A 15845-nucleotide genomic window follows, 5' to 3' on the forward strand; every position below is an offset into this window, starting at 1 on the left:
ATTCCAGCCTCCTAGTAAATGAACCAGAACCTGTGGATATGTTGGACAGTCAAGAATATGAAGTGGCATTTATTCTTGATTCCAGACGAGTGCGCAATTCCTTACAATATCTTGTTCATTGGAAAGGGTTCGGTCCAGAGGATCGATCTTGGGTACCAGCTCGTGATCTTCATGCTGACCGACTTAAGAAGAAGTTCCATCTCCGTTATCCAAGTAAGCCTGGGGGTGCAGGAGCAACCCCTCGAGAAAGGGGGGGTACTGTCAGTACTAGAATCCCTTTAGGACCCAGCACAACTCACCTGACACAGCCTGTGTCTGGGAAACAACAGTGATTGGCCTGCTCACGTTTAAATCACCTGTATCAGCATTCAGTCAGGGCTCGTGTTAGAGTTCACTCGTGTTTGATCCAGCTGATATTTGCTCTGTGACTTTCGTGTTTGACCCGGCTTGTTTGACCCTCCGTACTTGCTTCTGATTCTGTACCGTTTGGATTCTGATCTACCTGTGTATGACCCAGCTTGCCTAGACTACGCTTTGCCTGATTCTACTAGTACCCTCATCTGCAGCAGTGAACCACAAGGTCCAGCAATCATCTATCCTCATCTACAGCAGTGAACTACAAGGTCCAGCAATCATCTATCCTCACCTACAGCAGTGAACTACAAGGTTCAGCAATCATCTACCTTCGTCTGCAGCGGTGTACTACAAGTCTCAGCTGACCTGCTCTGCTTAGACCTGCTCATGGTATGTGCTTTGAACTCTTTGTATAATCAGCACACCTGAACTGTTACTTGTTATCTGCACCTAGCCTGACACCCTGCTCTTGAAAACGTACAATCTAATAGTTACACAATCCAGAAATTTGTTTTGAATGCAAAACTTCTGAGTAGTAAAGAAATGACCTTACATATGTTGGCTAATCTTTGTCACTAATAATTACAAACACAAAAAAATCCCCTAGTGATGTAGGGGTCAGCAGGAGAAAAAGTGTGTTGACAGTTGTAGGCATTGAACAAACCCAGAAGTGTGTTGAATGGGAAGATTCTTTGGTTGGCTTTGCTCAGCAACAGACTAAAGATTCCAAGAATTGAGCAATCCCACTGTATCCTCCCAGCTAGTTTATTTTCAAACTTCTCAATTTTTGTGGTCGTGATCTAATACTGTGTGAGACACGCACTCAAGTGGAACTGTGGTATGAAAGATTCCAAGAATGGCTACCAGGACAGGTAAGTCTGTCTTCTTTTATATGTGTTTTCTGTATTTACATTTTTGGCTACAGCTGATCTTAAGTCAACCCAATTAAACATATATATTTATGTTTCTTACATCCACTAATGTTGTGTTACTAAATAGGGATGAGCTGAACATACCTGGGTTTGATTTATAAGATGTTTGTAGAAAAGCTCACAAGCTGGAATGCTAATCAAAACCCTGATGAAGAAGCAAATCTTTAAAATCAATCCCGACCATTTGAAAGGCTAATAGACAAGGGCTTGTCAAATAGGCATCAGTGGATTGGCACTGCTCTGGGGTACATGTACTAATGTAAAATAAAAAAATCTTTGCAGGGAGTAATTTCATAATGAATAAAGTGAAACATTAAAAAATGCCCAATTCTTTTAATAACATGCCCGGGAGATGTCCTAAACGCTAAACCCTCATGTGGAGTTTCTCACTTGTACAATGTATACAATGTACTACAACAAAGTTACATTTAGAAAGAAAAAATAATAATTTTAATTGCTGGTATAAAAAATGTCACTGGCATGTTGGAATTTATTTGTAAAACATAGTATGGGGACTTCCAAAATATATTATTGGGGTTCAATTCTTTTAAAATAAAATGTAAATGAACAACTGTTTTTCTCTCTAAAATTTTACTTTTGATGTAGTATATCCTTCAGCAAGAATGACAAAAAAAATACCAAAAATTTCATATGGGTTACCCCTAAAATGTTAATACAGAATCCATCTAGATGAGGGTTTGTTTGGGATTTTAAGGGTGTTCCCCAGGCAAAAAATAAATGATGTGGGCTTGCCTCAAAATCCATACCAAACCCTCATCCAAGAATGAAATGAAAGCTGACTGGCTAGGAAAGGGGGAGACAAATGCTGGCCCCCTCCTAAAACAGATCAGGCCACATGTACTCAACATCAGGAAAGTATCATGCCTTGTCTCACCAGGTAACAAAAATGATCTTGGGTGATCTGCCTTCACAGCGCAAGCATCAAATGTTCATGTAAAAGAATGCAATGCCATTAGAATTTTTAGTGAATGCAAACCTGTAAAAAAAAGTTGCCATCATACTAATTAGTATGATGGCAACTTTTTTTTACAGGTTTGCAATCACTAAAAATTCTAATGGCATTGCATTAATTTACATGAACATTTGATAACTTACTTGTACCCTGATAAACCTTACTTAATCTTATCTTGAAAGAGGATTAAAGTTATCTTAAAGTAAAACACATATCTTCACTTTGAGCTTTACCATTACCATAAAAGTTATACTATTGTTATATAATATTAATCAGCACAATTTATTAAGTATATTTTGTGGAACATATATGGGGATGTAAGTATTACATTAACATTGTCTTAGGACAAAAACAGGAACATGCAAAAAAGAAGTAGAAAAAATGCATCCAAATTTGCTACCAACTTAAAGCCCAATCTATCTCTAAAGCATACAGTATGTATAATATAATATTGTAGACAACAAAATGTATATTATAGATATTATGTGTGAAACAAAATCATTGCCAAAAAAATAAAAAATAAACATTATGAGACTCAAGGGAATTTAAAGAGAAAAGAGCTGGGCCTCAAGGCTATAAAGGTAAAATATTAACATGAACTGATCAAAATGAAAACAAAAGTCTAGCTGTATTTCATTTTCTAAATTACAATTCAGCTTTAAAGGAAAGACCCCTCGAGTGGGGCTGGCAGCCCAGTCTTTCCAATGGTCACCATTATGCTGAAAACAATTCGATTACAAATCTAACACAGTTGATCATTCAGTAGTTGTAAATATTAGGCCAGATACAATGAAAATGATATGCTAATTTTAGGTAATACTTTGTAGTGAAAAAAATATAGGATAGTCTTTCTTCACAGTCCATACAATAATCTATTAATTCCTTACTACTGCACTTAAGAGAGTAAAATAGGAAAATATTTTACCTGATTGGGGTTTTAACGAATGAACAAAAGCCTGGATTTTATATAATGATAGATAATGTGAATTTTACATTTTTACTCCACAAAGTTGCTACATTGCTTAGAATTACTGCATTGCAGGTATAAAAGATGAAGGGCTGGAAAGTACCTTCAAAACCACCTCCGTCTATATTCCAAAATGTGTCTGCTGGGAGTGTGGATTAAAATAAATGTCTGGTTATATAATTCGCTGAATTAACTTGACTTGTGCTAAAATTCAAGCATGTGCAAGCACAGATAAGATACAACTACCTGTGAAAATTAGATGGGATTTATGGCAAAGCAAATGTAGAAAAAACTTTGCAAATCCTTTGGAATTACCTGAATTTCTGCATAAATGACTCCTAAAATGTGGACTGATCTTAAATGAAGTCAGAACAAAACACATGCAACCTTAAACTAAAATGCAGTTTTCATGTTTTTGATCAACATTTTGTACCCAATAAAGTATAGTTTTTCTGACTTTTTTTGGCACACGTATAATATGTACTTAACATGTATCAAATAAACATAGTATGCCCGTGTTTATGGGGATTTGCAACATGTACACCAAAAGAAGAGGAATATCAAAAATTTTGATTTTTTCATAGGAATGTCAATTTCTATGCCCTGTAAACGAATGTCTGCGCTTAGATCTCCACCTGGCTGGCTAGGCACAGATCTGCACCTTGGGTTAGCTCCCTCTAATAAGTGTGTACAGACGCTTACCAGAGGGAAACTAGAGCTGGAAAAATCTGCCTCCTCTCTCCCTTTTCCCTCGGCCTTACTGCCCTCTGCCTTGTAGGAATTGTACAATTCAAGCTGGAAAACATATGTGAACTATTTAATTTTAAGTATATGTAAGCCCTCACCTTTCAAAACAACACATTCAGTTTAAAATAGAAATGAATGGCAGAAAATTTGTGTATACTGTAGATATAAAACATTATATATACCTTTTTCCCTTTTTTATAATTGATCACATTTCCTCTGTTCTCAGCTGCATAAGAGCTAGGAGAGGAGAAACAGAAGCACAAACAACTTCCCAGTGAAAGGCTGTGTGTTTGTGTTTGTCAGGACAAGTTCCTAGCACAGGTAGAGAATTGACCACGCTGTGTTCTCCTGCTTAGTGCGGTCAGTTTGTAATAGGAAAGTAGAGGAAGTGGCAGAAACACCAGGGATTCAACACAAAGGAAGCAATACAAAGAGAACAGGATGCCTTTTCATTCAATTACATGGTGCAACAGGCACATATCAAGAATATGAAATGTAGGGTTTACATACTCTTTAACCACTTGCCGACCGGCTCACACTGATATATGGCGGCAAAGTGGTTCATTCACGCGAATCGCCATATGGGTTCATCTGTACCTTTAAGGTCGATAGCAGGCACGCGCCCCCAAAGGATCGCCAGCCACATGCGATTGCGTACATCAGAGCAAGAACAGGGATTTGTGTGTCTAAACACACAAATCCCTGTTCTGTCAGGGGAGACTCCTCCCCCAGTCAGTCCTATCCCCTCACAGTTAGAACACACCTAGGGATACACATTTAACCTCTTGATTGCCCCCTAGTGTTAACCGCTTCCCTGCCAGTGACATTTACACAGTAATCAGTGCATTTTTATAGTACTGATCACTATAAATGTCAATGGTCCCAAAAATGTGTTAAAAATGTCCGATTTGCCCCCTGAAATGTTGCAGTACCGCTAAAAATCGCAGATCACTGCCATTACTAGTAAAAAAAAATAATAATAATAAAAATGCCATAAAATTGCCATACATCTTTCCCATCGTTTTTAGATGCTAGAACTTTTGCACAAACCAATTAATATACACTTATTGTGATTTTTTTTACCAAAAATATGTAGAAGAATATATATTGGTCTAAACTAAGGAAGAAATTTGTTTTTTAAAAACATTTTGGGGATGTTTATTATAGCAAAAAGTAAAAAATATATATATATTTTTTTCAAAATTGTCACTCTTTTCTTGTGTATAGCGCAAAAAATAAAAAACGCATAGGTAATCAAATACCACCAAAAGAAAGCTCTATTTGTGGGGAAAAAAATGACATAATTTTTTCTGGAAACAGCATCACATGACCACGCATCTGTCAATTAAAGCAACGCAGAGCCGTAACGCAAAAAATGGCCTGGTCATTAAGCAGCCAAATCCTCTGGTCTGTAAGTGGTTAATATCTCCTTGAACCTTGGATAACTTCTATAAAAGTTTTCTTGAAGCTTATTAGATTTGCATAATTATAACATATGATTTTGGACCATCCCTCCCTATAAAGCTGTCTCACTAATATTTCTGGGATTTCTTGTATGGTTTAAAGTTAGGGCTAATATTTTGTATCAGAAGGGAATAAAAGACCACACATTAGGGTCACTGAGCCAGGTTTTTCTCCATTAATATTTGTTGATAGAACAAATATAAGATTATTGTAAGTAGAGGTCATAACCATGTATATTGGTAAAATGCAAAGCCTACAACCTTTGGTACCATTACTCTGAATTGCATGGTCCTTTAGAAAAATCAACTATTTCCATCTAGCCACCTGAAATAAAGGAGTCCAGAAACTCGTTGCTATGAATTTTTTCTTTGTCCATACTTTGGGCAGCTAATCTTTTGGGCATACATTTTTATAGCCAGAGTTGGAAGATTTTAAAGTCTAGCAAGAATTTCTATATACCACAGGGAACTGTAATAAATACATTAAAATCTTTTTCTTTTTCTTTGCCATTGACAAATGATGAATGCCATATTATGAATAAACACATGCACAATTCATTACATTAGCAGCAATGATAAGACTTATATAAACATAAAGGTTGCTTGTGGATTCTGAAAACCTGTGTTTGTTAATAGATGAATGTGAGCATGCAAAACAATGACAATTACTGAGCATCACATTTATTTTTATTGAAAGGCTTGCTGTCAAAGCTGATGTTTGTACTCTGTGTGATGAACAACTTTTGTCGACTGGCATTGACTAACATTGCTGAACTTGCTCTGCTTGAGGTTTAGCTAAAAGCACAGAACTGTTAACAGGCATATCAGTTGAATGACATTTTTTCAGTATCGTTAAAGGCCAACTGCCAGCGGATGGTGCTTTATCATGCCCATGCTAATTTGTAAGCTTTTTATGTTCACAGCAGTTGAAATATTTCTTAGCCTTTATAAAAGGAGAAATACAAATTAAACTAAATACCACTGGTAACATTACGAAGATGATAGCCATTTTTTAGCCAAACCAGTTTTATAGTAAAAACAATACCCACAAAACTACGGGGGGATAAACAGTGAAAGAGAAGATTTATTTTTATTTTATTGAATACTGCCAAATCCTTTTAAATTCATATTTAACATTTTAATGATGCTATTAGTGATGGATGAACTTCCTATGGGACGTTTCACAAACGTGATCTGCGAACGTGCCCATAGGTTCGTGGTGGACCCCATTCACTTCAATGGCAGGCGAACCTTAAAAACCTCCAGGTCATATTTTCAGCCACAAACTACTTACTAGCTGTGCACACATAGCCCCACAACATGGACACTGACATACCAGAAGTATTAAGTGAATCTGGGATCGGCAACGACAAGCATTCTTTTTTTATCTGTGAAATGTTGTTAATTCAGGAGCGCATGAAGGCCATGGAGGAGAGGCAAAGTCAGGGCAGGCTATGAAGGGGGTGCAGGAGATGATCAGTGCCACAGTCAGGGCAGCGCAGTCCTGTGCCAATGTCCCAGTGTGCCAAGCTGTGTTTAAACCCCTGACCCCTCCCTCTGCCCAGCCCTTACCCCCACCTATGCAGGGCTCCACTGCTGTGGTCCGGAGGTGCCAGTCCAGTGCGAATCCTCAGCCATGGTGCTGGCACTGCCTGCTGATTGGCTTCTCCGCTATCTCCCTCACTGACACCAGCACTGAGATAGAATACTGACACCAGCAATGCGATAGAGACTGAGCACTGACACCAGCACCGAGATAGAGAGCACTCACACCAGAACTGTGATAGAGAGCACTGACACCAGCACCGAGATAGAGAGCACTGACACCAGCACTAAGATAGAGAGCACTGACACCAGCACTGAGATAGAGAGCACTGACACCAGCACCGAGATAGAGAGCACTGACACCAGGACCGAGATAGAGAGCACTAACACCACACCAGTACTGTAATAGAGAGCACTGACACCAGCACCGAGATAGAGAGCTCTGACACCAGCACCGTGATAGAGAGCACTGACACCAGCACCGAGATAGAGAGCACTGACACCAGCACCGAGATATAGAGAACTGACACCAGCACCGAGATAGAGAGCACTAACACCACACCAGTACTGTAATAGAGAGCACTGACACCAGCACCGAGTTAGAGAGCTCTGACACCAGCACCATGATAGAGAGCACTGACACCAGCACCGAGATAGAGAGCACTGACACCAGCACCGAAATAGAGAGCACTGACACCAGCCCCGAGATAGAGAGCACTGACACCAGCACCGTGATAGAGAGCACTGACACCAGCACAGAGATAGAGAGCACTGACACCAAACCAGTACCGTGATAGAGAGCACTGACACCAGCACAGAGATAGAGAGCACTGACACCAAACCAGTACCGTGATAGAGAGCACTGACAACAGCACCATGATAGAGAGCACTGACACCAGCACCGAGATAGAGAGCACTGACACCAGCACTGAGATAGAGAGCACTGACACCAGCGCCGAGATAGAGAGCACTGACACCAGCACCGAGATAGAGAGCACTGACACCAGCACCGAGATAGAGAGCACTGACACCAGCACAGCACCGTGGTAGAGAGCACTGACACCAGCAACGTGATAGAGAGCACTGACACCAGCACTGAGATAGAGCGCACTGACACCAGCACCAGCACCATGGTAGAGAGCACTGCCCACCCAGTAGTCCAGGGGTTCATCACTTCTCAGAGCGTACACATCGGCCATTAACCCGATGTAGTCGGACACCTGTCGGTCTAGACGTTCCCTGATGCTGGATCCGGATGACACCTGTCGATGGGTCGGCTGAAAGAATGATCTCATATCAGAAGTGACCAACACATCTTCAAACCGCCCTCTTCTTGCAGGTGCTGTTCGATTGGTACCCACAACTCTTTCTCTGGGAGTGGGAATACCTCTTCCAGCGCACGCAAAAGCAGAATGCATAATTTCTCTAAGCAAGGCCTGGAAGTGCTCCATTCTGACAGCCCTCTGTGATGGTGGTAACATTTCCGCCATTTTGTGTTTGTACCAGGGTCTAAGTACGTTGTCATCCAGTACTGCTCCTTGACCTTTATGCTTTTTATACGGGGGTCCCTGTTAAAACACTGGAGCATGAAGGCCCCCATTTGCACTAAACTGGAAGCGGTGTGGTGGCCTGGCTCCTGCCCATCATCCAGGATAATGTCATCCTCCTCGTTCTCCTCTCCCCATCCACGGACAACAACACTGAACCCAGAAAGGTTTAAAGCATGCTCTTCTTGCTCCTCCTCATCTGCCCCGGCACCATCCTCCTCTGACTCCTCTTCAGACTCCTGTTGTTGACTTGTCTCAGATAGAGTAGCCCCCCTGGGCATTCATTCAGCACTGCGACTTCCTCATCTTCCTGCTCCTCCACGGCTTGATCAATGACACGACGCAATGCACGCTCCTTAAAGAAGGCATAAGTTATGATGTCACTGATGGTGCCATGGCTGCTACTGACCAGTTTGGTGATCTCATCAAATGGCCGTAGAAGTCTGCATGTGTCACGTATGAGCAGCCACTGGCGTGGTGAAAAAAACCAAGCTCCCCAGAACCTGTTCTGCCGCAGAGTTCATACATGTAGTCGTTAACTGCACGTTTCTGCTGGAGCAGCCTATCAAGCATATAGAAGGTTAAGTTCCATCGCGTTGGGCAATCGCAAATAAGACGTCTGACCGGCAGATTGTGTCGCCGCTGAATGTCAGCAAGGCGAGCCATGGCCGTGTAAGATCTTCTGAAATGGGCCAAGATTTTCCTTGCCTGCCGCAAGATGTCCTGGACCCCAGGGTATTTGACAACGAATCGCTGCACGACCAAGTTTAAGAAGTGTGCCATGCATGGCACGTGTGTAATTTTGCCCTGTTTCAATGTGCTAAGCAGATTAGCACCATTGTCACACATCACTTTACCAACTGTCAAATTGAGCGGTGTTAGCCACTGATCTGCCTGTGAACACAAAGCTGAAAGGGGTGCAGGGCCAGTGTGGCTCTTGGCTTCCAGGCACAACAGACACAGCACAGCATGGTAATGTCTCACCTGGCATGTTGAATAGGTTCTGGGGATCTTGGGCGACGCAGCGGAAGAGACGCTAGCAGCAGAAAAAGGAGGAGTCGGCCGAAGAGGATAGGGAGGATGGAGAAGCAGGAGGAGAAGAAGAGCCAGGCCTGCATGCAATTTGTGGCGGTAAAATCAAATCTACACGGGTGCCACGGGTTACATGCTTGACGGCCATTGGAAGGTTCACCCAGTGGGCAGTAAAAGTTATATACCTTCCCTGCCCATGTTTGCTAGACCACGTGTCTGTGGTCAAATGTATCTTGGCACCGACACTGTGTGCCAGAGATACATTCACTTGCCGCTAAACATGGCCATATAGCTTTGGGATGCCCTTCTTTGAGAAATAGGGACCTTCCATTGTGGTGTTCCAATGGCCACAAATTTTCCAAAAGGCCTCCGAATCCACCAGTTTATATGGCAGTAGTTGGCGGGCTATCAGTTCGGACAAGCCAGCCGTCAACCATTGGGCAAGAGGGTTGTCCCGTGTCATAATTTTTTACGCTCGAACATTTGGCCCACGTAAGCCTGCCTTTTTCAAGAAAAACGTGAGGACGGCATGATGGAAGGTGGAGTGGAGGACAAGTGTGAGGAGAGAGGAGAAGGAGAAGTAGAAGACGAGGCTGGACAGTGAGAGCCTGGAGTGTGGCTTTGTAGGTTCCGTTGCTCCCACTGGGCTCGATGATGGCAGCTCATGTGCCTTCTTAAGGCAGTCGTTCCTAGGTGAGTGTTGGGCTTACCGCGACTTATGCGTTCACTGCAAAGGCTGCAGATGGCAACACTATTGTAAGCAGTGGACACGTTAAAAAATGCCTACACTGCGGAGCCATGTGCTGGCATCCTGGGAGCACCAGATGTGGCCGTACATGGTTGATGCCTCGCTCCTGATACATTAGCAGTCTGGTTTGTCCCTCCTGTGCAATGTAAGTTCCACCTGCTTCTCCTCCCTATCTGCTGGTCCATATCTCCCTCTGAACTCCCCTCCTCTTCCTCTCTTGTGGGCACCCACGTGACATCACTAGACACATCATCATCGACGTCACCTTCCCCACCGATATAATTAGAGATCCTGGAGTAGGCAGCAACACCGGGGACCAACCTCCTCCTTGGGCTGATCTGGGTACTGTCGTCAGACTGCTGAGTGGCGGTTGTTGCTACCTCCTCTTCCTGATCCAATGCCAAGAGTGGCTGCGCATCGGCAATGTCTTGTGATGGATCAGAAAATAATTCCTGTGACTCAAGCGGAGGGTATATGGTGGTGTTGGTGGTAGTGTCTTTGGGGGTGCACACAGCAGAGAGTGAAAAAGAGGGTGCAGAACGAGAGGATGAGGAGGGTGCAGAAGAGTAAGGCTGAGTGAGCCACTCAACCAAGTCTGGTGCATCCTTTGACGTAATCAAACACACCTTCTGCAATTTCCCACTTTGGCTCAAGCCTGTTGCTCCTGCCCTACCCCTACCACCCCTGCGGAAGGGCCTGCCCTTTCCTCTGCCTGTCATTTTTTAAATGGAGACAAAAGTCTCTAGAGAAGTGCAGTATGTATGTGGAAGAAGGTATATAACACCCCGCTTCAGTCGTTTTGGGGGGCCACTGGTCTATCACACCAGTTATAATACTTTTTTCTAATTGCGTTTGTCACTCTTTGTAGTATCGCTGCAGAACCGCTCAGCAGTCACAATGCTGCACAGTGGAAATGCACTATACTATGCTTTCTATATTTGAAAGTATTTTATACGTGTATTACACCACTATATACTGCACACCAAATAGTACACCTATACCAGTCCTTAAAAGGACCTTTGTGGACCTAATAGTAGCTAGCTAGTAGTGAATTGCTGACTGTCCCTGCTCCAAAAACCAAATGGTCCCTCCCTACACTGAGAAACGACAGCTGCAGAATCGGTCAGCACTCAGCAGATCAGCAGTGCAGTATAATATGCTTTCTATATTTGAAAGAAAGTATATTATACGTGTATTACAACCCTATATACTGTACACCTATACCAGTCCTTAAAAGGACATTTGTGGACCTAGTAGTAGCTAGCTAGTAGCTAGTGAATTGCAGACTGTCCCTGCTCCAAACACCAAACTGTCCCTCCCTACACTGAGAAATGACAGCTGCAGAATCGGTCAGCACTCAGCAGCACAGCAGTGCAGTATAATATGCTTTCTATATTTGAAAGAAAGTATATTATACGTGTATTACAACCCTATATACTGTACACCTATACCAGTCCTAAAAAAGGACCTTTGTGGACCTAGTAGCTAGTGAATTGCAGACTGTCCCTGCTCCAAACACCAAACTGTCACCTATACAAGTCCTTAAAAGGACTTTTGTGGACCTAATAGTAATAGCTAAGCTAGTGATTAGACTGACTGTCCCTGCTCCACACAGTATCCTTTCCCTACACTGACAAAAGACAGAATGTAAAATGGCCGCCACCGCCTGTAAAAGAGCTAGAAGAAGGCGCGGTGGCCCGGCAGACGAACCGAAGAGGGGGACAAGACCCCCGAAGTCGGAAGAAGAGGGCGGCGGCGAGGAAGAAAGCCAGGCTCCTCCACTAGCAAAAGAGCTAGCAGAAGATAGCGGAGGAGTCCGGCGAGAAGACCCCCGAAGATGGAAGACCCCTGAAGCTGTGCAATAAACTATTTTATCTTGTGTGTTGTGTTTTTTTTAACTTTATTTTACAGGTGAATGGGTAGGGGTACATTGTACCCCATACTCATTCACATAGGGTGGGGGCCGGTATCCGGGGCCCCCCTATTAAAGGGGACTCCCGGATTCCGATAAGCCCCCCGCCCGCAGACCCCGACAACCAACGGCCAAGGTTGTCGGGAAGAGGCCCTTGTCCTCATCAACATGGGGATAAGGTGCTTTGGGGTGGGGGGGCGCGCGGCCCCCTTCCCCAAGGCACCCCCCCATGTTGAGGGCACGCGGCCTGGTATGGCTCAGGAGGGGGGGCGCTCGCTCGTCCCCCCCTTTCATGGCCGGCCGGGTAGCGTGCTCGGACAATGGTCTGATGTGGACCTGGGGGACCCTCCACGCCGATTTTTTCGGTGTTGGGGTTCCCCTTTAAGTCCATACCAGGTGGCGGGGTCAGCGACGTCTCCTTCGTGGGCCCCGCCTACCTGGAGACCCGCTCAAAATGAGCGGACTTTTCTCCGGGCGGGAAAAGTCCGTTCATTTCAAAAGTACGGCGGACTGGCATACACACGGCCGGATTGTCTGCCGAAATGCAAGTCCGGCGGGAAGATTGGAGTGCAAAACTACTTTCTAAGTCCGCCGTACTTTCTGGTCAAAAAAGTATGCCGGAGGCTACACACGGGGGGATTGTCCAGCGGACTTGAATTTGCCGGACTTTTCCACCCGATTGTTTGATCGTGTGTACACGGCATTAGACACACTCCTTTAGTCAATGAACAGTCTCTTGCTTATTTTTGTTATTTTATTAGGGATTGAACTTGGTTGGGGAAAAGGGACATGGGATGCCCATAGGATAAATTAGTATTTTGAAGAATATATGTAGCACTGACCCCCGCAGGAGCTGCTGGTTTTATTGGGCCTACCGTTACCTTCTTGACTGCTTCTCCATCTCGGGTTTCCCGTGGTAGATGGCCCAAAGAAATATGGAAACTGACACTGAATATTCTTTTGGGTTATTTATTTGAAGTAGAAACAGAGTCTTTCAGTTTCAGGTAGAGGGTTAGGAAAAAGTTCAGGTACTTTGGACTGCAAAAATGGAAAGTCTCTTATAGAAGAAATCCAGAGAATAACCGTTTTACAGCTGGATTTCAAAACCCCCGGATAGACCTCCTCTCACTGGTCCTTGCAGCTGGTAGGGTGTTAAGTAAAGTAAAGTCTCTGCCACAGACTTGTATGTAGAATACTTGAGAAAAGTCTCTGCCACAGACTTTAATATAACTGAGGGACATATACAAATTTAAAGAGCTATCATACGGTACCGGTATCTCTCAGCCGGTCCAGCGATATGAGTGTAGATACATGTAGTGTCCTTCAACCAAGCCTCCAGGCTCCTTCAGAGAAACCAACCTTGTGCCTCTCCTGAAGAGTCCTCCCCTGGTTGCTTCTCCAGTTGCTGGCCTCTCCTTAGATGAGCACCGGACCACCTTTGAATCAATAAGCCCCGATTTCCATTCAGGCCTGTCCCTGCAGTTGCGTCGCCTCGAGCTAGCCAGCCCTGAGACCTGGAAATGCATGGATCCGCACCCTAGGCCAGGAGGGCCATGGGGGCTGGTCAGGAGGACCAGAATCAAAATGACAGAAAATATCTTCTGGAACGGAACCCCGAAGCACGTGATCTCTGTACCTTAAATACCACCTCCCAGAATGCACAGCGGGAGAACACTCCCACTGGGCTGGTTACGAAAGAAACATGGCATTCAATACACCCAGCTAGACTGCGTTCTCACACTTGCCGGCAGTCACAACGACACCTGCGGTCAAGGAGAACCCAGTGCAACCCAGCTGGACTGGCACTGAAACCATAATTTAGTAAAATTAGCCCCAAAACCCAACTGTGGTTTCAGGAGATTTAACTTTGAAAAAACATATAGCGCATGCTCGTCAGGAGCCAGCGCTACATATAGTAACTACGTCACACTTCTCAGAAGGACAAGATGGCTAAACTTGACAGACTTTTACCTAAGAACACTTCTTCCTCCAGCGATGACTTTCTGTTACAGTCTTAGTAATCCTGTCACACCATCAGAACATGACTAGGCCTCACTCTGAATAAGTCCTAGTGAGTTTACTTGATGACCCTTTGTAGGCTGGGGCCTACGGTATCCCTTTATGGCAGCAACCGTTTACTTGAGAACATTAATTGGTGATGGACTACTAATCCCAGCAAGTCCCAGCAAGACTTGGCTGCATTTGATCTGACACAAACTCCACAGTCTCTCCCTCTGGCTCTACATCCAGCTTGTAATGTCTGATCCATCCACTGGGGGCTCCGACATCTATCCTGTAAAGTATTAAACAGAGCCCCATTTTCTACTCTTCGTTTGGGCCAGACAGAGCCCCCACGTACTACTCTTCGTTTGGGACGAACAGAGCCCCCACGTACTACTCTTCGTTTGAATGCCTCACCAACCTCTCTCCACGAAGGCTACCAGAACATCTCTTCAGAAGGCACTGAGTGTCCCCATCATTATATTTCTACTCACTGCAAGTATACCTGTTCACTCCCAGCCATCCACATGCCCAGCGATTGAATGCTAGCTTGGCTAAATTGCTAGCACTTCAACTGCTGTCTTTTCAGTTGGTAGACTCGGCCCCCTTCTGTGAGTTTGTGCAATGTGCGGTTCCTCAGTGGCAGGTTCCCAAACGCCACTTTTTCTCACGGAAGGCGATTTCGGCTCTCTACCGGCATGTGGAAGGCAATGTCCTTACCTCGCTGGACAGGGCGGTCAGCGGTAAGGTGCATATTACCGCTGACTCATGGTCCAGCAGGCATGGACAGGGACGTTACCTGTCTTTCACGGCCCATTGGGTCACTCTTCTGGCAGCTGGGAAGGATGCAGGACAAGGTGCAGTAGTGTTGGAGGTGTTCCGCCACCACGCCTCCAAAATGCTACTATTGGTTGTGACACACCTCTCTCCTCCACCCCCTTCTCTTCTTCTTCCTCCATGGCCTCTTCCAGTGCTCTGTCCTCAGAACCAGTGGTGCTCCGTAGGCGTTCCAGGGGCTACGCAAGTACGCAGGCAAAACAATGCCATGCCGTGCTTGCGCTGGTTTGTTTGGGGGACAGGAGCCACACTGGGGCGGATGTTTTGTCAGCTCTGCAGAGGCAGGCCGAGAGGTAGTTGACGCCACGCCAGCTTAAGCCAGGAATGGTGGTTTGCGACAATGGCACCAACCTCCTCTCCGCCCTCCGACAGGGACAACTGACCCATGTGCCCTGTGTAGCTCACGTCCTTAACCTGGTGGTGCAGCGGTTCTTGGGCAGGTACCCGGGCTTACAGGATGTCCTGAAGCAGGCCAGGAAAGTCTGTGTGCATTTCCGCCGATCATTTAATGCCTGTGCTCGGCTGGCTGAGCTCCAAAAGGAGTTGAACCTGCCCAAGAACCGCCTTATATGTGACATGCCCACCAGGTGGAACTCAACGTTGGCCATGCTGCAGCGGCTGCACACGCAGCAGAGGGCCATCAATGAGTACCTGTGCGACTACGGCACCAGGACAGGGTCAGGGGAGCTCGGTTTTTTCTCACCACGCCAGTGGCGCATGATGAGGGATGCATGCACTGTCCTGTCACTGTTTGAGGAGGCCACAAGGATGGTGAGCAGTGACAGTG

General features: G+C 44.9%; 1 protein-coding gene across 1 annotated transcript in view; it reads left to right on the plus strand.

Moving 5' to 3' along the window:
* Positions 1 to 1062: 1062 nt before the first annotated feature.
* Positions 1063 to 15845, plus strand: part of LOC143998225 (pancreatic lipase-related protein 2-like) — a 51423-nt gene continuing 36640 nt past the window's right edge. Inside the window, exon 1 of the mRNA XM_077493927.1 lies at positions 1063 to 1226. The gene's annotated coding sequence lies outside the window, so the exon portion shown is untranslated. The remainder of the gene's footprint in view (positions 1227 to 15845) is intronic.

This window comes from Lithobates pipiens, unplaced genomic scaffold (assembly GCF_037356315.1).
Source record: "Lithobates pipiens isolate NorthernLeopardFrog02 unplaced genomic scaffold, aLitPip1_a1.2 Scaffold_19, whole genome shotgun sequence".
Lineage (NCBI taxonomy): Eukaryota > Metazoa > Chordata > Amphibia > Anura > Ranidae > Lithobates > Lithobates pipiens.